A 26,036-nucleotide genomic window follows, 5' to 3' on the forward strand; every position below is an offset into this window, starting at 1 on the left:
TGATACAGTGGTTGGGATAGTTGTATTAACTGATGCCTGGTTTTCTCTCTCTGTAGTTGATACTGTGGTTGGGAAAGTTATATTCACTGATGTCTGGTTTTCTCTCTGTGTAGTTGATACTGTTGTTGGGAAAGTTGTATTGACTGATGTCTGGTTTTCTCTCTGTGTAGTTGATACTGTTGTTGGGGAAGTTGTATTGACTGATGTCTGGTTTTCTCTCTGTGTAGTTGATACTGTTGTTGGGGAAGTTGTATTGACTGATGTCTGGTTTTCTCTCTGTGTAGTTGATACTGAACGGGCAGCACGGTAGCATTGTGGTAGCACAAATGCTTCACAGCTCCACGGTCCCAGGTTCGATTCCGGCTTGGGTCACTGTCTGTGCGGAGTCTGCACATCCTCCCCGTGTGTGCGTCGGTTTCCTCCGGGTGCTCCGGTTTCCTCCCACAGTCCAAAGATGAGCAGGTTAGGTGGATTGGCGATGCTAAATTGCCCATAGTGTCCAAAATTGCCCTGAGTGTTGGGTGGGGTTACTGGGTTACGGGGATAGGGTGGAGGTGTGGACCTTGGGTAGGGTGCTCTTTCCAAGAGCCGGTGCGGACTCGATGGGCCGAATGGCCTCCTTCTGCACTGTACATTCTATGATTCTATGATTCTATGACTGATGCCTGCTTTTCTCTCTGTGTAGTTGATCCTGTTGTTGGGAAAGTTGTATTGACTGATGTCTGGCTTTCTCTCTGTGTAGTTGATACTGTTGCTGGGAAGGTTGTATTGACTGCTGCCTGCTTTTCTCTCTGTGTAGTTGATACTGTTGTTGGGAAAGTTGTATTGACTGATGCCTGGTTTTCTCTCTGTGTAGTTGATACTGTTGTTGGGGAAGTTGTATTCACAGATGTCTGGTTTTCTCTCTGTGTAGTTGATACTGTTGTTGTTGGGAAAGTTGTATTAACTGATGTCTGGCTTTCTGTCTGTGTAGTTGATACTGTGGTTGGGAAAGTTGTATTGACTGATGTCTGGCTTTCTCTCTGTGTAGTTGATACTGCTGCTGGGAAGGTTGTATTGACTGTTGCCTGCTTTTCTCTCTGTGTAGTTGATACTGTTGTTGGGAAAGTTGTATTGACTGATGTCTGGTTTTCTCTCTGTGTAGTTGATACTGTTGTTGGGGAAGTTGTATTGACTGATGTCTGGTTTTCTCTCTGTGGAGTTGATACTGTGGTTGGGATAGTTGTATTCACTGATGCCTGGTTTTCTCTCTGTGTAGTTGATACTGAACGGGCAGCACGGTAGCATTGTGGTAGCACAAATGCTTCACAGCTCCACGGTCCCAGGTTCGATTCCGGGTTGGGTCACTGTCTGTGCGGAGTCTGCACATCCTCCCCGTGTGTGCGACGGTTTCCTCCGGGTGCTCCGGTTTCCTCCCACAGTCCAAAGATGAGCAGGTTAGGTGGATTGGCGATGCTAAATTGCCCATAGTGTCCAAAATTGCCCTTAGTGTTGGGTGGGGTGACTGGGTTACGGGGATAGGGTGGAGGTGTGGACCTTGGGTAGGGTGCTCTTTCCAAGAGCCGGTGCAGACTCGATGGGCCGAATGGCCTCCTTCTGCACTGTACATTCTATGATTCTATGACTGATGCCTGCTTTTCTCTCTGTGTAGTTGATCCTGTTGTTGGGAAAATTGTATTGACTGATGTCTGGCTTTCTCTCTGTGTAGTTGATACTGTTGCTGGGAAGGTTGTATTGACTGTTGCCTGCTTTTCTCTCTGTGTAGTTGATACTGTCGTTGTTGGGAAAGTTGTATTGACTGATGTCTGGCTTTTCTCTCTGTGTAGTTGATACTGTGGTTGGAAAGTTGTATTCACTGATGTCTGGTTTTCTCTCTGTGTAGTTGATACTGTGGTTGGGATAGTTGTATTGACTGATGCCTGGTTTTCTCTGTGTAGTTGATACTGTGGTTGGGATAGTTGTATTGACTGATGTCTGGTTTTCTCTCTGTGTAGTTGATACTGTTGTTGGGAAAGTTGTATTGACTGATGTCTGGTTTTCTCTCTGTGTAGTTGATACTGTTGTTGGGAAAGTTGTATTGACTGATGCCTGGTTTTCTCTCTGTGTAGTTGATACTGTTGTTGGGGAAGTTGTATTCACAGATGTCTGGTTTTCTCTCTGTGTAGTTGATACTGTTGTTGTTGGGAAAGTTGTATTGACTGATGCCTGGTTTTCTCTCTGTGTAGTTGATACAGTGGTTGGCATAGTTGTATTCACTGATGTCTGGTTTTCTCTCTGTGTAATTGATACTGTTGTTGGGAAAGTTGTATTGACTGATGCCTGGTTTTCTCTCTGTGAAGTTGATACAGTGGTTGGGATAGTTGTATTGACTGATGACTGGTTTTCTCTCTCTGTAGTTGATACTGTGGTTGGGAAAGTTATATTCACTGATGTCTGGTTTTCTCTCTGTGTAGTTGATACTGTTGTTGGGAAAGTTGTATTGACTGATGTCTGGTTTTCTCTCTGTGTAGTTGATACTGTTGTTGGGGAAGTTGTATTGACTGATGTCTGGTTTTCTCTCTGTGTAGTTGATACTGTGGTTGGGATAGTTGTATTCACTGATGCCTGGTTTTCTCTCTGTGTAGTTGATACTGAACGGGCAGCACGGTAGCATTGTGGTAGCACAAATGCTTCACAGCTCCACGGTCCCAGGTTCGATTCCGGCTTGGGTCACTGTCTGTGCGGAGTCTGCACATCCTCCCCGTGTGTGCGTCGGTTTCCTCCGGGTGCTCCGGTTTCCTCCCACAGTCCAAAGATGAGCAGGTTAGGTGGATTGGCGATGCTAAATTGCCCATAGTGTCCAAAATTGCCCTTAGTGTTGGGTGGAGTTACTGGGTTACGGGGATAGGGTGGAGGTGTGGACCTTGGGTAGGGTGCTCTTTCCAAGAGCCGGTGCAGACTCGATGGGCCGAATGGCCTCCTTCTGCACTGTACATTCTATGATTCTATGATTCTATGACTGATGCCTGCTTTTCTCTCTGTGTAGTTGATCCTGTTGTTGGGAAAGTTGTATTGACTGATGTCTGGCTTTCTCTCTGTGTAGTTGATACTGTTGCTGGGAAGGTTGTATTGACTGTTGCCTGCTTTTCTCTCTGTGTAGTTGATACTGTTGTTGGGAAAGTTGTATTGACTGATGTCTGGTTTTCTCTCTGTGTAGTTGATACTGTTGTTGGGGAAGTTGTATTGACTGATGTCTGGTTTTCTCTCTGTGTAGTTGATAATGTTGTTGGGGAAGTTGTATTCACAGATGTCTGGTTTTCTCTCTGTGTAGTTGATACTGTTGTTGTTGGGAAAGTTGTATTGACTGATGCCTGGTTTTCTCTCTGTGTAGTTGATACAGTGGTTGGCATAGTTGTATTCACTGATGTCTGGTTTTCTCTCTGTGTAATTGATACTGTTGTTGGGAAAGTTGTATTGACTGATGCCTAGTTTTCTCTCTGTGAATTTGATACAGTGGTTGGGATAGTTGTATTGACTGATGACTGGTTTTCTCTCTCTGTAGTTGATACTGTGGTTGGGAAAGTTATATTCACTGATGTCTGGTTTTCTCTCTGTGTAGTTGATACTGTTGTTGGGAAAGTTGTATTGACTGATGTCTGGTTTTCTCTCTGTGTAGTTGATACTGTTGTTGGGGAAGTTGTATTGACTGATGTCTGGTTTTCTCTCTGTGTAGTTGATACTGTGGTTGGGATAGTTGTATTCACTGATGCCTGGTTTTCTCTCTGTGTAGTTGATACTGAACGGGCAGCACGGTAGCATTGTGGTAGCACAAATGCTTCACAGCTCCACGGTCCCAGGTTCGATTCCGGCTTGGGTCACTGTCTGTGCGGAGTCTGCACATCCTCCCCGTGTGTGCGTCGGTTTCCTCCGGGTGCTCCGGTTTCCTCCCACAGTCCAAAGATGAGCAGGTTAGGTGGATTGGCGATGCTAAATTGCCCATAGTGTCCAAAATTGCCCTTAGTGTTGGGTGGAGTTACTGGGTTACGGGGATAGGGTGGAGGTGTGGACCTTGGGTAGGGTGCTCTTTCCAAGAGCCGGTGCAGACTCGATGGGCCGAATGGCCTCCTTCTGCACTGTACATTCTATGATTCTATGATTCTATGACTGATGCCTGCTTTTCTCTCTGTGTAATTGATCCTGTTGTTGGGAAAGTTGTATTGACTGATGTCTGGCTTTCTCTCTGTGTAGTTGATACTGTTGCTGGGAAGGTTGTATTGACTGTTGCCTGCTTTTCTCTCTGTGTAGTTGATACTGTTGTTGGGAAAGTTGTATTGACTGATGTCTGGTTTTCTCTCTGTGTAGTTGATACTGTTGTTGGGGAAGTTGTATTGACTGATGTCTGGTTTTCTCTCTGTGTAGTTGATACTGTTGTTGGGGAAGTTGTATTAACTGATGTCTGGCTTTCTGTCTGTGTAGTTGATACTGTGGTTGGGAAAGTTGTATTGACTGATGTCAGGCTTTCTCTCTGTGTAGTTGATTCTGTTGCTGGGGAGGTTGTATTGACTGTTGCCTGCTTTTCTCTCTGTGTAGTTGATACTGTTGTTGGGAACGTTGTATTGACTGATGTCTGGTTTTCTCTCTGTGTCGTTGATACTGTTGTTGGGGAAGTTGTATTGACTGATGTCTGGTTTTCTCTCTGTGTAGTTGATACTGTGGTTGGGATAGTTGTATTCACTGATGCCTGGTTTTCTCTCTGTGTAGTTGATACTGAACGGGCAGCACGGTAGCATTGTGGTAGCACAAATGCTTCACAGCTCCACGGTCCCAGGTTCGATTCCGGGTTGGGTCACTGTCTGTGCGGAGTCTGCACATCCTCCCCGTGTGTGCGATGGTTTCGTCCGGGTGCTCCAGTTTCCTCCCACAGTCCAAAGATGAGCAGGTTAGGTGGATTGGCGATGTTAAATTGCCCATAGTGTCCAAAATTGCCCTTAGTGTTGGGTGGGGTGACTGGGTTACGGGGATAGGGTGGAGGTGTGGACCTTGGGTAGGGTGCTCTTTCCAAGAGCCGGTGCAGACTCGATGGGCCGAATGGCCTCCTTCTGCACTGTACACTCTATGATACTATGATTCTATGACTGATGCCTGCTTTTCTCTCTGTGTAGTTGATCCTGTTGTTGGGAAAATTGTATTGACTGATGTCTGGCTTTCTCTCTGTGTAGTTGATACTGTTGCTGGGAAGGTTGTATTGACTGTTGCCTGCTTTTCTCTCTGTGTAGTTGACACTGTCATTGTTGGGAAAGTTGTATTGACTGATGTCTGGCTTTTCTCTCTGTGTAGTTGATACTGTTGTTGGGGAAGTTGTATTGACTGATGTCTGGTTTTCTCTCTGTGTAGTTGATACTGTTGTTGGGGAAGTTGTATTAACTGATGTCTGGCTTTCTGTCTGTGTAGTTGATACTGTTGTTGGGAAAGTTGTATTGACTGATGTCTGGTTTTCTCTCTGTGTAGTTGATACTGTTGTTGGGGAAGTTGTATTGACTGATGTCTGGTTTTCTCTCTGTGTAGTTGATACTGTGGTTGGGATAGTTGTATTCACTGATGCCTGGTTTTCTCTCTGTGTAGTTGATACTGAACGGGCAGCACGGCAGCATTGTGGTAGCACAAATGCTTCACAGCTCCACGGTCCCAGGTTCGATTCCGGGTTGGGTCACTGTCTGTGCGGAGTCTGCACATCCTCCCCGTGTGTGCGACGGTTTCCTCCGGGTGCTCCGGTTTCCTCCCACAGTCCAAAGATGAGCAGGTTAGGTGGATTGGCGATGCTAAATTGCCCATAGTGTCCAAAATTGCCCTTAGTGTTGGGTGGGGTGACTGGGTTACGGGGATAGGGTGGAGGTGTGGACCTTGGGTAGGGTGCTCTTTCCAAGAGCCGGTGCAGACTCGATGGGGCGAATGGCCTCCTTCTGCACTGTACATTCTATGATTCTATGATTCTATGACTGATGCCTGCTTTTCTCTCTGTGTAGTTGATCCTGTTGTTCGGAAAGTTGTATTGACTGATGTCTGGCTTTCTCTCTGTGTAGTTGATACTGTTGCTGGGATTGTTGTATTGACTGTTGCCTGCTTTTCTCTCTGTGTAGTTGATACTGTCGTTGTTGGGAAAGTTGTATTGACTGATGTCTGGCTTTTCTCTCTGTGTAGTTGATACTGTGGTTGGAAAGTTGTATTCACTGATGTCTGGTTTTCTCTCTGTGTAGTTGATACTGTGGTTGGGATAGTTGTATTGACTGATGCCTGGTTTTCTCTGTGTAGTTGATACTGTTGTTGGGGAAGTTGTATTAACTGATGTCTGGCTTTCTGTCTGTGTAGGTGATACTGTGGTTGGGAAAGTTGTATTGACTGATGTCAGGCTTTCTCTCTGTGTAGTTGATTCTGTTGCTGGGAAGGTTGTATTGACTGTTGCCTGCTTTTCTCTCTGTGTAGTTGATACTGTTGTTGGGAACATTGTATTGACTGATGTCTGGCTTTCTCTCTGTGTAGTTGATACTGTTGCTGGGAAGGTTGTATTGACTGTTGCCTGCTTTTCTCTCTGTGTAGTTGATCCTGTTGTTGGGAAAGTTGTATTGACTGATGTCTGGTTTTCTCTCTGTGTAGTTGATACTGTTGTTGGGGAAGTTGTATTGACTGATGTCTGGTTTTCTCTCTGTGTAGTTGATACTGTTGTTGGGGAAGTTGTATTAACTGATGTCTGGCTTTCTGTCTGTGTAGTTGATACTGTGGTTGGGAAAGTTGTATTGACTGATGTCAGGCTTTCTCTCTGTGTAGATGATTCTGTTGCTGGGAAGGTTGCATTGACTGTTGCCTGCTTTTCTCTCTGTGTAGTTGATACTGTTGTTGGGAACGTTGTATTGACTGATGTCTGGTTTTCTCTCTGTGTAGTTGATACTGTTGTTGGGTAAGTTGTATTGACTGATGTCTGGTTTTCTCTCTGTGTAGTTGATACTGTGGTTGGGATAGTTGTATTCACTGATGCCTGGTTTTCTCTCTGTGTAGTTGATACTGAACGGTCAGCACGGTAGCATTGTTTTGGCACAAATGCTTCACAGCTCCACGGTCCCAGGTTCGATTCCGGGTTGGGTCACTGTCTTTCCGGAGTCTGCACATCCTCCCCGTGTGTGCGACGGTTTCCTCCGGGTGCTCCAGTTTCCTCCCACAGTCCAAAGATGAGCAGGTTAGGTGGATTGGCGATGCTAAATTGCCCATAGTGTCCAAAATTGCCCTTATTGTTGGGTGGGGTGACTGGGTTACGGGGATAGGGTGGAGGTGTGGACCTTGGGTAGGGTGCTCTTTCCAAGAGCCGGTGCAGACTCGATGGGCCGAATGGCCTCCTTCTGCACTGTACACTCTATGATTCTATGATTCTATGACTGATGCCTGCTTTTCTCTCTGTGTAGTTGATCCTGTTGTTGGAAAAATTGTATTGACTGATGTCTGGCTTTCTCTCTGTGTAGTTGATACTGTTGCTGGGAAGGTTGTATTGACTGTTGCCTGCTTTTCTCTCTGTATAGTTGATACTGTCATTGTTGGGAAAGTTGTATTGACTGATGTCTGGCTTTTCTCTCTGTGTAGTTGATACTGTTGTTGGGGAAGTTGTATTGACTGATGTCTGGTTTTCTCTCTGTGTAGTTGATACTGTTGTTGGGGAAGTTGTATTAACTGATGTCTGGCTTTCTGTCTGTGTAGTTGATACTGTGGTTGGGAAAGTTGTATTGACTGATGTCTGGCTTTCTCTCTGTGTAGTTGATACTGTTGCTGGGAAGGTTGTATTGACTGTTGCCTGCTTTTCTCTCTGTGTAGTTGATACTGTTGTTGGGAAAGTTGTATTGACTGATGTCTGGTTTTCTCTCTGTGTAGTTGATACTGTTGTTGGGGAAGTTGTATTGACTGATGTCTGGTTTTCTCTCTGTGTAGTTGATACTGTTGTTGGGGAAGTTGTATTAACTGATGTCTGGCTTTCTGTCTGTATAGTTGATACTGTGGTTGGGAAAGTTGTATTGACTGATGTCAGGCTTTCTCTCTGTGTAGTTGATTCTGTTGCTGGGGAGGTTGTATTGACTGTTGCCTGCTTTTCTCTCTGTGTAGTTGATACTGTTGTTGGGAACGTTGTATTGACTGATGTCTGGTTTTCTCTCTGTGTAGTTGATACTGTTGTTGGGGAAGTTGTATTGACTGATGTCTGGTTTTCTCTCTGTGTAGTTGATACTGTGGTTGGGATAGTTGTATTCACTGATGCCTGGTTTTCTCTCTGTGTAGTTGATACTGAACGGGCAGCACGGTAGCATTGTGGTAGCACAAATGCTTCACAGCTCCACGGTCCCAGGTTCGATTCCGGGTTGGGTCACTGTCTGTGCGGAGTCTGCACATCCTCCCCGTGTGTGCGACGGTTTCCTCCGGGTGCTCCAGTTTCCTCCCACAGTCCAAAGATGAGCAGGTTAGGTGGATTGGCGATGTTAAATTGCCCATAGTGTCCAAAATTGCCCTTAGTGTTGGGTGGGGTGACTGGGTTACGGGGATAGGGTGGAGGTGTGGACCTTGGGTAGGGTGCTCTTTCCAAGAGCCGGTGCAGACTCGATGGGCCGAATGGCCTCCTTCTGCACTGTACACTCTATGATTCTATGATTCTATGACTGATGCCTGCTTTTCTCTCTGTGTAGTTGATCCTGTTGTTGGGAAAATTGTATTGACTGATGTCTGGCTTTCTCTCTGTGTAGTTGATACTGTTGCTGGGAAGGTTGTATTGACTGTTGCCTGCTTTTCTCTCTGTGTAGTTGATACTGTCATTGTTGGGAAAGTTGTATTGACTGATGTCTGGCTTTTCTCTCTGTGTAGTTGATACTGTTGTTGGGGAAGTTGTATTGACTGATGTCTGGTTTTCTCTCTGTGTAGTTGATACTGTTGTTGGGGAAGTTGTATTAACTGATGTCTGGCTTTCTGTCTGTGTAGTTGATACTGTTGCTGGGAAAGTTGTATTGACTGATGTCTGGTTTTCTCTCTGTGTAGTTGATACTGTTGTTGGGGAAGTTGTATTGACTGATGTCTGGTTTTCTCTCTGTGTAGTTGATACTGTGGTTGGGATAGTTGTATTCACTGATGCCTGGTTTTCTCTCTGTGTAGTTGATACTGAACGGGCAGCACGGCAGCATTGTGGTAGCACAAATGCTTCACAGCTCCACAGTCCCAGGTTCGATTCCGGGTTGGGTCACTGTCTGTGCGGAGTCTGCACATCCTCCCCGTGTGTGCGACGGTTTCCTCCGGGTGCTCCGGTTTCCTCCCACAGTCCAAAGATGAGCAGGTTAGGTGGATTGGCGATGCTAAATTGCCCATAGTGTCCAAAATTGCCCTTAGTGTTGGGTGGGGTGACTGGGTTACGGGGATAGGGTGGAGGTGTGGACCTTGGGTAGGGTGCTCTTTCCAAGAGCCGGTGCAGACTCGATGGGCCGAATGGCCTCCTTCTGCACTGTACATTCTATGATTCTATGATTCTATGACTGATGCCTGCTTTTCTCTCTGTGTAGTTGATCCTGTTGTTGGGAAAGTTGTATTGACTGATGTCTGGCTTTCTCTCTGTGTAGTTGATACTGTTGCTGGGATTGTTGTATTGACTGTTGCCTGCTTTTCTCTCTGTGTAGTTGATACTGTCGTTGTTGGGAAAGTTGTTTTGACTGATGTCTGGCTTTTCTCTCTGTGTAGTTGATACTGTGGTTGGAAAGTTGTATTCACTGATGTCTGGTTTTCTCTCTGTGTAGTTGATACTGTGGTTGGGATAGTTGTATTGACTGATGCCTGGTTTTCTCTGTGTAGTTGATACTGTTGTTGGGGAAGTTGTATTATCTGATGTCTGGCTTTCTGTCTGTGTAGTTGATACTGTGGTTGGGAAAGTTGTATTGACTGATGTCAGGCTTTCTCTCTGTGTAGTTGATTCTGTTGCTGGGAAGGTTGTATTGACTGTTGCCTGCTTTTCTCTCTGTGTAGTTGATACTGTTGTTGGGAACATTGTATTGACTGATGTCTGGCTTTCTCTCTGTGTAGTTGATACTGTTGCTGGGAAGGTTGTATTGACTGTTGCCTGCTTTTCTCTCTGTGTAGTTGATACTGTTGTTGGGAAAGTTGTATTGACTGATGTCTGGTTTTCTCTCTGTGTAGTTGATACTGTTGTTGGGGAAGTTGTATTGACTGATGTCTGGTTTTCTCTCTGTGTAGTTGATACTGTTGTTGGGGAAGTTGTATTAACTGATGTCTGGCTTTCTGTCTGTGTAGTTGATACTGTGGTTGGGAAAGTTGTATTGACTGATGTCAGGCTTTCTCTCTGTGTAGATGATTCTGTTGCTGGGAAGGTTGCATTGACTGTTGCCTGCTTTTCTCTCTGTGTAGTTGATACTGTTGTTGGGAACGTTGTATTGACTGATGTCTGGTTTTCTCTCTGTGTAGTTGATACTGTTGTTGGGGAAGTTGTATTGACTGATGTCTGGTTTTCTCTCTGTGTAGTTGATACTGTGGTTGGGATAGTTGTATTCACTGATGCCTGGTTTTCTCTCTGTGTAGTTGATACTGAACGGGCAGCACGGTAGCATTGTTTTGGCACAAATGCTTCACAGCTCCACGGTCCCAGGTTCGATTCCGGGTTGGGTCACTGTCTGTCCGGAGTCTGCACATCCTCCCCGTGTGTGCGACGGTTTCCTCCGGGTGCTCCAGTTTCCTCCCACAGTCCAAAGATGAGCAGGTTAGGTGGATTGGCGATGCTAAATTGCCCATAGTGTCCAAAATTGCCCTTATTGTTGGGTGGGGTGACTGGGTTACGGGGATAGGGTGGAGGTGTGGACCTTGGGTAGGGTGCTCTTTCCAAGAGCCGGTGCAGACTCGATGGGCCGAATGGCCTCCTTCTGCACTGTACACTCTATGATTCTATGATTCTATGACTGATGCCTGCTTTTCTCTCTGTGTAGTTGATCCTGTTGTTGGGAAAATTGTATTGACTGATGTCTGGCTTTCTCTCTGTGTAGTTGATACTGTTGCTGGGAAGGTTGTATTGACTGTTGCCTGCTTTTCTCTCTGTGTAGTTGATACTGTCATTGTTGGGAAAGTTGTATTGACTGATGTCTGGCTTTTCTCTCTGTGTAGTTGATACTGTTGTTGGGGAAGTTGTATTGACTGATGTCTGGTTTTCTCTCTGTGTAGTTGATACTGTTGTTGGGGAAGTTGTATTAACTGATGTCTGGCTTTCTGTCTGTGTAGTTGATACTGTGGTTGGGAAAGTTGTATTGACTGATGTCTGGCTTTCTCTCTGTGTAGTTGATACTGTTGCTGGGAAGGTTGTATTGACTGTTGCCTGCTTTTCTCTCTGTGTAGTTGATACTGTTGTTGGGAAAGTTGTATTGACTGATGTCTGGTTTTCTCTCTGTGTAGTTGATACTGTTGTTGGGGAAGTTGTATTGACTGATGTCTGGTTTTCTCTCTGTGTAGTTGATACTGTGGTTGGGATAGTTGTATTCACTGATGCCTGGTTTTCTCTCTGTGTAGTTGATACTGAACGGGCAGCACGGCAGCATTGTGGTAGCACAAATGCTTCACAGCTCCACGGTCCCAGGTTCGATTCCGGGTTGGGTCACTGTCTGTGCGGAGTCTGCACATCCTCCCCGTGTGTGCGACGGTTTCCTCCGGGTGCTCCGGTTTCCTCCCACAGTCCAAAGATGAGCAGGTTAGGTGGATTGGCGATGCTAAATTGCCCATAGTGTCCAAAATTGCCCTTAGTGTTGGGTGGGGTGACTGGGTTACGGGGATAGGGTGGAGGTGTGGACCTTGGGTAGGGTGCTCTTTCCAAGAGCCGGTGCAGACTCGATGGGCCGAATGGCCTCCTTCTGCACTGTACATTCTATGATTCTATGATTCTATGACTGATGCCTGCTTTTCTCTCTGTGTAGTTGATACTGTTGTTGGGAAAGTTGTATTGACTGATGTCTGGCTTTCTCTCTGTGTAGTTGATACTGTTGCTGGGATTGTTGTATTGACTGTTGCCTGCTTTTCTCTCTGTGTAGTTGATACTGTCGTTGTTGGGAAAGTTGTATTGACTGATGTCTGGTTTTCTCTCTGTGTAGTTGATACTGTTGTTGGGGAAGTTGTATTAACTGATGTCTGGCTTTCTGTCTGTGTAGTTGATACTGTGGTTGGGAAAGTTGTATTGACTGATGTCAGGCTTTCTCTCTGTGTAGATGATTCTGTTGCTGGGAAGGTTGCATTGACTGTTGCCTGCTTTTCTCTCTGTGTAGTTGATACTGTTGTTGGGAACGTTGTATTGACTGATGTCTGGTTTTCTCTCTGTGTAGTTGATACTGTTGTTGGGTAAGTTGTATTGACTGATGTCTGGTTTTCTCTCTGTGTAGTTGATACTGTGGTTGGGATAGTTGTATTCACTGATGCCTGGTTTTCTCTCTGTGTAGTTGATACTGAACGGTCAGCACGGTAGCATTGTTTTGGCACAAATGCTTCACAGCTCCACGGTCCCAGGTTCGATTCCGGGTTGGGTCACTGTCTTTCCGGAGTCTGCACATCCTCCCCGTGTGTGCGACGGTTTCCTCCGGGTGCTCCAGTTTCCTCCCACAGTCCAAAGATGAGCAGGTTAGGTGGATTGGCGATGCTAAATTGCCCATAGTGTCCAAAATTGCCCTTATTGTTGGGTGGGGTGACTGGGTTACGGGGATAGGGTGGAGGTGTGGACCTTGGGTAGGGTGCTCTTTCCAAGAGCCGGTGCAGACTCGATGGGCCGAATGGCCTCCTTCTGCACTGTACACTCTATGATTCTATGATTCTATGACTGATGCCTGCTTTTCTCTCTGTGTAGTTGATCCTGTTGTTGGAAAAATTGTATTGACTGATGTCTGGCTTTCTCTCTGTGTAGTTGATACTGTTGCTGGGAAGGTTGTATTGACTGTTGCCTGCTTTTCTCTCTGTATAGTTGATACTGTCATTGTTGGGAAAGTTGTATTGACTGATGTCTGGCTTTTCTCTCTGTGTAGTTGATACTGTTGTTGGGGAAGTTGTATTGACTGATGTCTGGTTTTCTCTCTGTGTAGTTGATACTGTTGTTGGGGAAGTTGTATTAACTGATGTCTGGCTTTCTGTCTGTGTAGTTGATACTGTGGTTGGGAAAGTTGTATTGACTGATGTCTGGCTTTCTCTCTGTGTAGTTGATACTGTTGCTGGGAAGGTTGTATTGACTGTTGCCTGCTTTTCTCTCTGTGTAGTTGATACTGTTGTTGGGAAAGTTGTATTGACTGATGTCTGGTTTTCTCTCTGTGTAGTTGATACTGTTGTTGGGGAAGTTGTATTGACTGATGTCTGGTTTTCTCTCTGTGTAGTTGATACTGTTGTTGGGGAAGTTGTATTAACTGATGTCTGGCTTTCTGTCTGTATAGTTGATACTGTGGTTGGGAAAGTTGTATTGACTGATGTCAGGCTTTCTCTCTGTGTAGTTGATTCTGTTGCTGGGGAGGTTGTATTGACTGTTGCCTGCTTTTCTCTCTGTGTAGTTGATACTGTTGTTGGGAACGTTGTATTGACTGATGTCTGGTTTTCTCTCTGTGTAGTTGATACTGTTGTTGGGGAAGTTGTATTGACTGATGTCTGGTTTTCTCTCTGTGTAGTTGATACTGTGGTTGGGATAGTTGTATTCACTGATGCCTGGTTTTCTCTCTGTGTAGTTGATACTGAACGGGCAGCACGGTAGCATTGTGGTAGCACAAATGCTTCACAGCTCCACGGTCCCAGGTTCGATTCCGGGTTGGGTCACTGTCTGTGCGGAGTCTGCACATCCTCCCCGTGTGTGCGACGGTTTCCTCCGGGTGCTCCAGTTTCCTCCCACAGTCCAAAGATGAGCAGGTTAGGTGGATTGGCGATGTTAAATTGCCCATAGTGTCCAAAATTGCCCTTAGTGTTGGGTGGGGTGACTGGGTTACGGGGATAGGGTGGAGGTGTGGACCTTGGGTAGGGTGCTCTTTCCAAGAGCCGGTGCAGACTCGATGGGCCGAATGGCCTCCTTCTGCACTGTACACTCTATGATTCTATGATTCTATGACTGATGCCTGCTTTTCTCTCTGTGTAGTTGATCCTGTTGTTGGGAAAATTGTATTGACTGATGTCTGGCTTTCTCTCTGTGTAGTTGATACTGTTGCTGGGAAGGTTGTATTGACTGTTGCCTGCTTTTCTCTCTGTGTAGTTGATACTGTCATTGTTGGGAAAGTTGTATTGACTGATGTCTGGCTTTTCTCTCTGTGTAGTTGATACTGTTGTTGGGGAAGTTGTATTGACTGATGTCTGGTTTTCTCTCTGTGTAGTTGATACTGTTGTTGGGGAAGTTGTATTAACTGATGTCTGGCTTTCTGTCTGTGTAGTTGATACTGTTGCTGGGAAAGTTGTATTGACTGATGTCTGGTTTTCTCTCTGTGTAGTTGATACTGTTGTTGGGGAAGTTGTATTGACTGATGTCTGGTTTTCTCTCTGTGTAGTTGATACTGTGGTTGGGATAGTTGTATTCACTGATGCCTGGTTTTCTCTCTGTGTAGTTGATACTGAACGGGCAGCACGGCAGCATTGTGGTAGCACAAATGCTTCACAGCTCCACAGTCCCAGGTTCGATTCCGGGTTGGGTCACTGTCTGTGCGGAGTCTGCACATCCTCCCCGTGTGTGCGACGGTTTCCTCCGGGTGCTCCGGTTTCCTCCCACAGTCCAAAGATGAGCAGGTTAGGTGGATTGGCGATGCTAAATTGCCCATAGTGTCCAAAATTGCCCTTAGTGTTGGGTGGGGTGACTGGGTTACGGGGATAGGGTGGAGGTGTGGACCTTGGGTAGGGTGCTCTTTCCAAGAGCCGGTGCAGACTCGATGGGCCGAATGGCCTCCTTCTGCACTGTACATTCTATGATTCTATGATTCTATGACTGATGCCTGCTTTTCTCTCTGTGTAGTTGATACTGTTGCTGGGATTGTTGTATTGACTGTTGCCTGCTTTTCTCTCTGTGTAGTTGATACTGTCGTTGTTGGGAAAGTTGTTTTGACTGATGTCTGGCTTTTCTCTCTGTGTAGTTGATACTGTGGTTGGAAAGTTGTATTCACTGATGTCTGGTTTTCTCTCTGTGTAGTTGATACTGTGGTTGGGATAGTTGTATTGACTGATGCCTGGTTTTCTCTGTGTAGTTGATACTGTTGTTGGGGAAGTTGTATTATCTGATGTCTGGCTTTCTGTCTGTGTAGTTGATACTGTGGTTGGGAAAGTTGTATTGACTGATGTCAGGCTTTCTCTCTGTGTAGTTGATTCTGTTGCTGGGAAGGTTGTATTGACTGTTGCCTGCTTTTCTCTCTGTGTAGTTGATACTGTTGTTGGGAACATTGTATTGACTGATGTCTGGCTTTCTCTCTGTGTAGTTGATACTGTTGCTGGGAAGGTTGTATTGACTGTTGCCTGCTTTTCTCTCTGTGTAGTTGATACTGTTGTTGGGAAAGTTGTATTGACTGATGTCTGGTTTTCTCTCTGTGTAGTTGATACTGTTGTTGGGGAAGTTGTATTGACTGATGTCTGGTTTTCTCTCTGTGTAGTTGATACTGTTGTTGGGGAAGTTGTATTAACTGATGTCTGGCTTTCTGTCTGTGTAGTTGATACTGTGGTTGGGAAAGTTGTATTGACTGATGTCAGGCTTTCTCTCTGTGTAGATGATTCTGTTGCTGGGAAGGTTGCATTGACTGTTGCCTGCTTTTCTCTCTGTGTAGTTGATACTGTTGTTGGGAACGTTGTATTGACTGATGTCTGGTTTTCTCTCTGTGTAGTTGATACTGTTGTTGGGGAAGTTGTATTGACTGATGTCTGGTTTTCTCTCTGTGTAGTTGATACTGTGGTTGGGATAGTTGTATTCACTGATGCCTGGTTTTCTCTCTGTGTAGTTGATACTGAACGGGCAGCACGGTAGCATTGTTTTGGCACAAATGCTTCACAGCTCCACGGTCCCAGGTTCGATTCCGGGTTGGGTCACTGTCTGTCCGGAGTCTGCACATCCTCCCCGTGTGTGCGACGGTTTCCTCCGGGTGCTCCAGTTTCCTCCCACAGTCCAAAGATGAGCAGGTTAGGTGGATTGGCGATGCTAAATTGCCCATAGTGTCCAAAATTGCCCTTATTGTTGGGTGGGGTGACTGGGTTACGGGGATAGGGTGGAGGTGTGGACCTTGGGTAGGGTGCTCTTTCCAAGAGCCGGTGCAGACTCGATGGGCCGAATGGCCTCCTTCTGCACTGTACACTCTATGATTCTATGATTCTATGACTGATGCCTGCTTTTCTCTCTGTGTAGTTGATCCTGTTGTTGGGAAAATTGTATTGACTGATGTCTGGCTTTCTCTCTGTGTAGTTGATACTGTTGCTGGGAAGGTTGTATTGACTGTTGCCTGCTTTTCTCTCTGTGTAGTTGATACTGTCATTGTTGGGAAAGTTGTATTGACTGATGTCTGGCTTTTCTCTCTGTGTAGTTGATACTGTTGTTGGGGAAGTTGTATTGACTGATGTCTGGTTTTCTCTCTGTGTAGTTGATACTGTTGTTGGGGAAGTTGTATTAACTGATGTCTGGCTTTCTGTCTGTGTAGTTGATACTGTGGTTGGGAAAGTTGTATTGACTGATGTCTGGCTTTCTCTCTGTGTAGTTGATACTGTTGCTGGGAAGGTTGTATTGACTGTTGCCTGCTTTTCTCTCTGTGTAGTTGATACTGTTGTTGGGAAAGTTGTATTGACTGATGTCTGGTTTTCTCTCTGTGTAGTTGATACTGTTGTTGGGGAAGTTGTATTGACTGATGTCTGGTTTTCTCTCTGTGTAGTTGATACTGTGGTTGGGATAGTTGTATTCACTGATGCCTGGTTTTCTCTCTGTGTAGTTGATACTGAACGGGCAGCACGGCAGCATTGTGGTAGCACAAATGCTTCACAGCTCCACGGTCCCAGGTTCGATTCCGGGTTGGGTCACTGTCTGTGCGGAGTCTGCACATCCTCCCCGTGTGTGCGACGGTTTCCTCCGGGTGCTCCGGTTTCCTCCCACAGTCCAAAGATGAGCAGGTTAGGTGGATTGGCGATGCTAAATTGCCCATAGTGTCCAAAATTGCCCTTAGTGTTGGGTGGGGTGACTGGGTTACGGGGATAGGGTGGAGGTGTGGACCTTGGGTAGGGTGCTCTTTCCAAGAGCCGGTGCAGACTCGATGGGCCGAATGGCCTCCTTCTGCACTGTACATTCTATGATTCTATGATTCTATGACTGATGCCTGCTTTTCTCTCTGTGTAGTTGATACTGTTGTTGGGAAAGTTGTATTGACTGATGTCTGGCTTTCTCTCTGTGTAGTTGATACTGTTGCTGGGATTGTTGTATTGACTGTTGCCTGCTTTTCTCTCTGTGTAGTTGATACTGTCGTTGTTGGGAAAGTTGTATTGACTGATGTCTGGCTTTTCTCTCTGTGTAGTTGATACTGTGGTTGGAAAGTTGTATTCACTGATGTCTGGTTTTCTCTCTGTGTAGTTGATACTGTGGTTGGGATAGTTGTATTGACTGATGCCTGGTTTTCTCTGTGTAGTTGATACTGTGGTTGGGATAGTTGTGTTGACTGATGTCTGGTTTTCTCTCTGTGTAGTTGATACTGTTGTTGGGGAAGTTGTATTAACTGATGTCTGGCTTTCTGTCTGTGTAGTTGATACTGTGGTTGGGAAAGTTGTATTGACTGATGTCAGGCTTTCTCTCTGTGTAGTTGATTCTGTTGCTGGGAAGGTTGTATTGACTGTTGCCTGCTTTTCTCTCTGTGTAGTTGATACTGTTGTTGGGAACGTTGTATTGACTGATGTCTGGTTTTCTCTCTGTGTAGTTGATACTGTTGTTGGGGAAGTTGTATTGACTGATGTCTGGTTTTCTCTCTGTGTAGTTGATACTGTGGTTGGGATAGTTGTATTCACTGATGCCTGGTTTTCTCTCTGTGTAGTTGATACTGAACGGGCAGCACGGTAGCATTGTGGTAGCACAAATGCTTCACAGCTCCACGGTCCCAGGTTCGATTCCGGGTTGGGTCACTGACTGTGCGGAGTCTGCACATCCTCCCCGTGTGTGCGACGGTTTCCTCCGGGTGCTCCAGTTTCCTCCCACAGTCCAAAGATGAGCAGGTTAGGTGGATTGGCGATGCTAAATTGCCCATAGTGTCCAAAATTGCCCTTCGTGTTGGGTGGGGTGACTGGGTTACGGGGATAGGGTGGAGGTGTGGACCTTGGGTAGGGTGCTCTTTCCAAGAGCCGGTGCAGACTCGATGGGCCGAATGGCCTCCTTCTGCACTGTACACTCTATGATTCTATGATTCTATGACTGATGCCTGCTTTTCTCTCTGTGTAGTTGATCCTGTTGTTGGGAAAATTGTATTGACTGATGTCTGGCTTTCTCTCTGTGTAGTTGATACTGTTGCTGGGAAGGTTGTATTGACTGTTGCCTGCTTTTCTCTCTGTGTAGTTGATACTGTCATTGTTGGGAAAGTTGTATTGACTGATGTCTGGCTTTTCTCTCTGTGTAGTTGATACTATTGTTGGGGAAGTTGTATTGACTGATGTCTGGTTTTCTCTCTGTGTAGTTGATACTGTTGTTGGGGAAGTTGTATTAACTGATGTCTGGCTTTCTGTCTGTGTAGTTGATACTGTGGTTGGGAAAGTTGTATTGACTGATGTCTGGCTTTCTCTCTGTGTAGTTGATACTGTTGCTGGGAAGGTTGTATTGACTGTTGCCTGCTTTTCTCTCTGTGTAGTTGATACTGTTGTTGGGAAAGTTGTATTGACTGATGTCTGGTTTTCTCTCTGTGTAGTTGATACTGTTGTTGGGAAAGTTGTATTGACTGATGTCTGGTTTTCTCTCTGTGTAGTTGATACTGTTGGTGGGAAAGTTGTATTGACTGATGTCTGGTTTTCTCTCTGTGTAGTTGATACTGTTGGTGGGAAAGTTGTATTGACTGATGTCTGGTTTTCTCTCTGTGTAGTTGATACTGTTGTTGGGGAAGTTGTATTCACTGATGTCTGGTTTTCTCTCTGTGTAGTTGATACTGTTGTTGTTGGGAAAGTTGTATTGACTGATACCTGTTTTTCTCTCTGTGTAGTTGATACAGTGGTTGGGATAGTTGTATTCACGGATGTCTGGTTTTCTCTCTGTGTAATTGATACTGTTGTTGGGAAAGTTGTATTGACTGATGCCTGGTTTTCTCTCTGTGTAGTTGATACAGTGGTTGGGATAGTTGTATTGACTGATGCCTGGTTTTCTCTCTCTGTAGTTGATACTGTGGTTGGGATAGTTGTATTCACTGATGTCTGGTTTTCTCTCTGTGTAGTTGATACTGAACGGGCAGCACGGTAGCATTGTGGTAGCACAAATGCTTCACAGCTCCACGGTCCCAGGTTCGATTCCGGCTTGGGTCACTGTGTGTGCGGAGTCTGCACATCCTCCCCGTGTGTGCGTCGGTTTCCTCCGGGTGCTCCGGTTCCTCCCACAGTCCAAAGATGAGCAGGTTAGTTGGATTGGCGATGCTAAATTGCCCATAGTGTCCAAAATTGCCCTTAGTGTTGGGTGGGGTGACTGGGTTACGGGGATAGGGTGGAGGTGTGGACCTTGGGTAGGGTGCTCTTTCCAAGAGCCGGTGCAGACTCGATGGGCCGAATGGCCTCCTTCTGCACTGTACATTCTATGATTATATGATTCTATGACTGATGCCTGCTTTTCTCTCGGTGTAGTTGATCCTGTTGTTGGGAAAGTTGTATTGACTGATGTCTGGCTTTCTCTCTGTGTAGTTGATACTGTTGCTGGGAAGGTTGTATTGACTGTTGCCTGCTTTTCTCTCTGTGTAGTTGATACTGTTGTTGGGAAAGTTGTATTGACTGATGTCTGGTTTTCTCTCTGTGTAGTTGATACTGTTGTTGGGGAAGTTGTATTGACTGATGTCTGGTTTTCTCTCTGTGTAGTTGATACTGAACGGGCAGCACGGCAGCATTGTGGTAGCACAAATGCTTCACAGCTCCACGGTCCCAGGTTCGATTCCGGGTTGGGTCACTGTCTGTGCGGAGTCTGCACATCCTCCCCGTGTGTGCTCCGGTTTCCTCCGGGTGCTCCGGTTTCCTCCCACAGTCCAAAGATGAGCAGGTTAGGTGGATTGGCGATGCTAAATTGCCCATAGTGTCCAAAATTGCCCTTAGTGTTGGGTGGGGTGACTGGGTTACGGGGATAGGGTGGAGGTGTGGACCTTGGGTAGGGTGCTCTTTCCAAGAGCCGGTGCAGACTCGATGGGCCGAATGGCCTCCTTCTGCACTGTACATTCTATGATTCAATGATTCTATGACTGATGCCTGCTTTTCTCTCTGTGTAGTTGATCCTGTTGTTGGGAAAGTTGTATTGACTGATGTCTGGCTTTCTCTCTGTGTAGTTGATACTGTTGCTGGGAAGGTTGTATTGACTGTTGCCTGCTTTTCTCTCTGTGTAGTTGATACTGTTGTTGGGAAAGTTGTATTGACTGATGTCTGGTTTTCTCTCTGTGTAGTTGATACTGTTGTTGGGGAAGTTGTATTCACTGATGTCTGGTTTTCTCTCTGTGTAGTTGATACTGTTGTTGGGGAAGTTGTATTAACTGATGTCTGGCTTTCTGTCTGTGTAGTTGATACTGTGGTTGGGAAAGTTGTATTGACTGATGTCAGGCTTTCTCTCTGTGTAGTTGATTCTGTTGCTGGGAAGGTTGTATTGACTGTTGCCTGCTTTTCTCTCTGTGTAGTTGATACTGTTGTTGGGAACGTTGTATTGACTGATGTCTGGTTTTCTCTCTGTGTAGTTGATACTGTTGTTGGGGAAGTTGTATTGACTGATGTCTGGTTTTCTCTCTGTGTAGTTGATACTGTGGTTGGGATAGTTGTATTCACTGATGTCTGGTTTTCTCTCTGTGTAGTTGATACTGAACGGGCAGCACGGCAGCATTGTGGTAGCACAAATGCTTCACAGCTCCACGGTCCCAGGTTCGATTCCGGGTTGGGTCACTGTCTGTGCGGAGTCTGCACATCCTCCCCGTGTGTGCTCCGGTTTCCTCCGGGTGCTCCGGTTTCCTCCCACAGTCCAAAGATGAGCAGGTTAGGTGGATTGGCGATGCTAAATTGCCCATAGTGTCCAAAATTGCCCTTAGTGTTGGGTGGGGTGACTGGGTTACGGGGATAGGGTGGAGGTGTGGACCTTGGGTAGGGTGCTCTTTCCAAGAGCCGGTGCAGACTCGATGGGCCGAATGGCCTCCTTCTGCACTGTACACTCTATGATTCTATGATTCTATGACTGATGCCTTCTTTTCTCTCTGTGTAGTTGATCCTGTTGTTGGGAAAATTGTATTGACTGATGTCTGGCTTTCTCTCTGTGTAGTTGATACTGTTGCTGGGAAGGTTGTATTGACTGTTGCCTGCTTTTCTCTCTGTGTAGTTGATACTGTCATTGTTGGGAAAGTTGTATTGACTGATGTCTGGCTTTTCTCTCTGTGTAGTTGATACTGTTGTTGGGGAAGTTGTATTGACTGATGTCTGGTTTTCTCTCTGTGTAGTTGATACTGTTGTTGGGGAAGTTGTATTAACTGATGTCTGGCTTTCTGTCTGTGTAGTTGATACTGTGGTTGGGAAAGTTGTATTGACTGATGTCTGGCTTTCTCTCTGTGTAGTTGATACTGTTGCTGGGAAGGTTGTATTGACTGTTGCCTGCTTTTCTCTCTGTGTAGTTGATACTGTTGTTGGGAAAGTTGTATTGACTGATGTCTGGTTTTCTCTCTGTGTAGTTGATACTGTTGTTGGGGAAGTTGTATTGACTGATGTCTGGTTTTCTCTCTGTGTAGTTGATACTGTGGTTGGGATAGTTGTATTCACTGATGCCTGGTTTTCTCTCTGTGTAGTTGATACTGAACGGGCAGCACGGCAGCATTGTGGTAGCACAAATGCTTCACAGCTCCACGATCCCAGGTTCGATTCCGGGTTGGGTCACTGTCTGTGCGGAGTCTGCACATCCTCCCCGTGTGTGCGACGGTTTCCTCCGGGTGCTCCGGTTTCCTCTCACAGTCCAAAGATGAGTAGGTTAGGTGGATTGGCGATGCTAAATTGCCCATAGTGTCCAAAATTGCCCTTAGTGTTGGGTGGGGTGACTGGGTTACGGGGATAGGGTGGAGGTGTGGACCTTGGGTAGGGTGCTCTTTCCAAGAGCCGGTGCAGACTCGATGGGCCGAATGGCCTCCTTCTGCACTGTACATTCTATGATTCTATGATTCTATGACTGATGCCTGCTTTTCTCTCTGTGTAGTTGATCCTGTTGTTGGGAAAGTTGTATTGACTGATGTCTGGCTTTCTCTCTGTGTAGTTGATACTGTTGCTGGGAAGGTTGTATTGACTGTTGCCTGCTTTTCTCTCTGTGTAGTTGAAACTGTTGTTGGGAAAGTTGTATTGACTGATGTCTGGTTTTCTCTCTGTGTAGTTGATACTGTTGTTGGGGAAGTTGTATTGACTGATGTCTGGTTTTCTCTCTGTGTAGTTGATACTGTTGTTGGGGAAGTTGTATTAACTGATGTCTGGCTTTCTGTCTGTGTAGTTGATACTGTTGTTGGGGAAGTTGTATTGACTGATGTCTGGTTTTCTCTCTGTGTAGTTGATACTGTTGTTGGGAAAGTTGTATTGACTGATGTCTGGTTTTCTCTCTGTGTAGTTGATCCTGTTGTTGGGAAAGTTGTCTTGACTGATGTCAGGCTTTCTCTCTGTGTAGTTGATTCTGTTGCCGGGAAGGTTGTATTGACTGTTGCCTGCTTTTCTCTCTGTGTAGTTGATACTGTTGTTGGGAACGTTGTATTGACTGATGTCTGGTTTTCTCTCTGTGTAGTTGATACTGTGGTTGGGATAGTTGTATTCACTGATGCCTGGTTTTCTCTCTGTGTAGTTGATACTGAACGGGCAGCACGGTAGCATTGTGGTAGCACAAATGCTTCACAGCTCCACGGTCCCAGGTTCGATTCCGGGTTGGGTCACTGTCTGTGCGGAGTCTGCACATCCTCCCCGTGTGTGCGACGGTTTCCTCCGGGTGCTCCAGTTTCCTCCCACAGTCCAAAGATGAGCAGGTTAGGTGGATTGACGATGCTAAATTGCCCATAGTGTCCAAAATTGCCCTTAGTGTTGGGTGGGGTGACTGGGTTACGGGGATAGGGTGGAGGTGTGGACCTTGGGTAGGGTGCTCTTTCCAAGAGCCGGTGCAGACTCGATGGGCCGAATGGCCTCCTTCTGCACTGTACACTCTATGATTCTATGATTCTATGACTGATGCCTGCTTTTCTCTCTGTGTAGTTGATCCTGTTGTTGGGAAAATTGTATTGACTGATGTCTGGCTTTCTCTCTGTGTAGTTGATACTGTTGCTGGGAAGGTTGTATTGACTGTTGCCTGCTTTTCTCTCTGTGTAGTTGATACTGTCATTGTTGGGAAAGTTGTATTGACTGATGTCTGGCTTTTCTCTCTGTGTAGTTGATACTGTTGTTGGGGAAGTTGTATTGACTGATGTCTGGTTTTCTCTCTGTGTAGTTGATACTGTTGTTGGGGAAGTTGTATTAACTGATGTCTGGCTTTCTGTCTGTGTAGTTGATACTGTGGTTGGGAAAGTTGTATTGACTGATGTCTGGCTTTCTCTCTGTGTAGTTGATACTGTTGCTGGGAAGGTTGTATTGACTGTTGCCTGCTTTTCTCTCTGTGTAGTTGATACTGTTGTTGGGAAAGTTGTATTGACTGATGTCTGGTTTTCTCTCTGTGTAGTTGATACTGTTGTTGGGGAAGTTGTATTGACTGATGTCTGGTTTTCTCTCTGTGTAGTTGATACTGTGGTTGGGATAGTTGTATTCACTGATGCCTGGTTTTCTCTCTGTGTAGTTGATACTGAACGGGCAGCACGGCAGCATTGTGGTAGGACAAATGCTTCACAGCTCCACGGTCCCAGGTTCGATTCCGGGTTGGGTCACTGTCTGTGCGGAGTCTGCACATTCTCCCCGTGTGTGCGACGGTTTCCTCCGGGTGCTCCGGTTTCCTCCCACAGTCCAAAGATGAGCAGGTTAGGTGGATTGGCGATGCTAAATTGCCCATAGTGTCCAAAATTGCCCTTAGTGTTGGGTGGGGTGACTGGGTTACGGGGATAGGGTGGAGGTGTGGACCTTGGGTAGGGTGCTCTTTCCAAGAGCCGGTGCAGACTCGATGGGCCGAATGGCCTCCTTCTGCACTGTACATTCTATGATTCTATGATTCTATGACTGATGCCTGCTTTTCTCTCTGTGTAGTTGATCCTGTTGTTGGGAAAGTTGTATTGACTGATGTCTGGCTTTCTCTCTGTGTAGTTGATACTGTTGCTGGGATTGTTGTATTGACTGTTGCCTGCTTTTCTCTCTGTGTAGTTGATACTGTCGTTGTTGGGAAAGTTGTATTGACTGATGTCTGGCTTTTCTCTCTGTGTAGTTGATACTGTGGTTGGAAAGTTGTATTCACTGATGTCTGGTTTTCTCTCTGTGTAGTTGATACTGTGGTTGGGATAGTTGTATTGACTGATGCCTGGTTTTCTCTGTGTAGTTGATACTGTGGTTGGGATAGTTGTATTGACTGATGTCTGGTTTTCTCTCTGTGTAGTTGATACTGTTGTTGGGGAAGTTGTATTAACTGATGTCTGGCTTTCTGTCTGTGTAGTTGATACTGTGGTTGTGAAAGTTGTATTGACTGATGTCAGGCTTTCTCTCTGTGTAGTTGATTCTGTTGCTGGGAAGGTTGTATTGACTGTTGCCTGCTTTTCTCTCTGTGTAGTTGATGCTGTTGTTGGGAACGTTGTATTGACTGATGTCTGGTTTTCTCTCTGTGTAGTTGATACTGTTGTTGGGGAAGTTGTATTGACTGATGTCTGGTTTTCTCTCTGTGTAGTTGATACTGTGGTTGGGATAGTTGTATTCACTGATGCCTGGTTTTCTCTCTGTGTAGTTGATACTGAACGGTCAGCACGGTAGCATTGTGGTAGCACAAATGCTTCACAGCTCCACGGTCCCAGGTTCGATTCCGGGTTGGGTCACTGTCTGTGCGGAGTCTGCACATCCTCCCCGTGTGTGCGACGGTTTCCTCCGGGTGCTCCAGTTTCCTCCCACAGTCCAAAGATGAGCAGGTTAGGTGGATTGGCGATGCTAAATTGCCCATGGTGTCCAAAATTGCCCTTAGTGTTGGGTGGGGTGACTGGGTTACGGGGATAGGGTGGAGGTGTGGACCTTGGGTAGGGTGCTCTTTCCAAGAGCCGGTGCAGACTCGATGGGCCGAATGGCCTCCTTCTGCACTGTACACTCTATGATTCTATGATTCTATGACTGATGCCTGCTTTTCTCTCTGTGTAGTTGATCCTGTTGTTGGGAAAATTGTATTGACTGATGTCTGGCTTTCTCTCTGTGTAGTTGATACTGTTGCTGGGAAGGTTGTATTGACTGTTGCCTGCTTTTCTCTCTGTGTAGTTGATACTGTCATTGTTGGGAAAGTTGTATTGACTGATGTCTGGCTTTTCTCTCTGTGTAGTTGATACTGTTGTTGGGGAAGTTGTATTGACTGATGTCTGGTTTTCTCTCTGTGTAGTTGATACTGTTGTTGGGGAAGTTGTATTAACTGATGTCTGGCTTTCTGTCTGTGTAGTTGATACTGTGGTTGGGAAAGTTGTATTGACTGATGTCTGGCTTTCTCTCTGTGTAGTTGATACTGTTGCTGGGAAGGTTGTATTGACTGTTGCCTGCTTTTCTCTCTGTGTAGTTGATACTGTTGTTGGGAAAGTTGTATTGACTGATGTCTGGTTTTCTCTCTGTGTAGTTGATACTGTTGTTGGGGAAGTTGTATTGACTGATGTCTGGTTTTCTCTCTGTGTAGTTGATACTGTGGTTGGGATAGTTGTATTCACTGATGCCTGGTTTTCTCTCTGTGT

Source organism: Scyliorhinus torazame, chromosome 14 (assembly GCF_047496885.1).
Source record: "Scyliorhinus torazame isolate Kashiwa2021f chromosome 14, sScyTor2.1, whole genome shotgun sequence".
In the NCBI taxonomy this organism is placed as follows: Eukaryota; Metazoa; Chordata; class Chondrichthyes; order Carcharhiniformes; family Scyliorhinidae; genus Scyliorhinus; species Scyliorhinus torazame.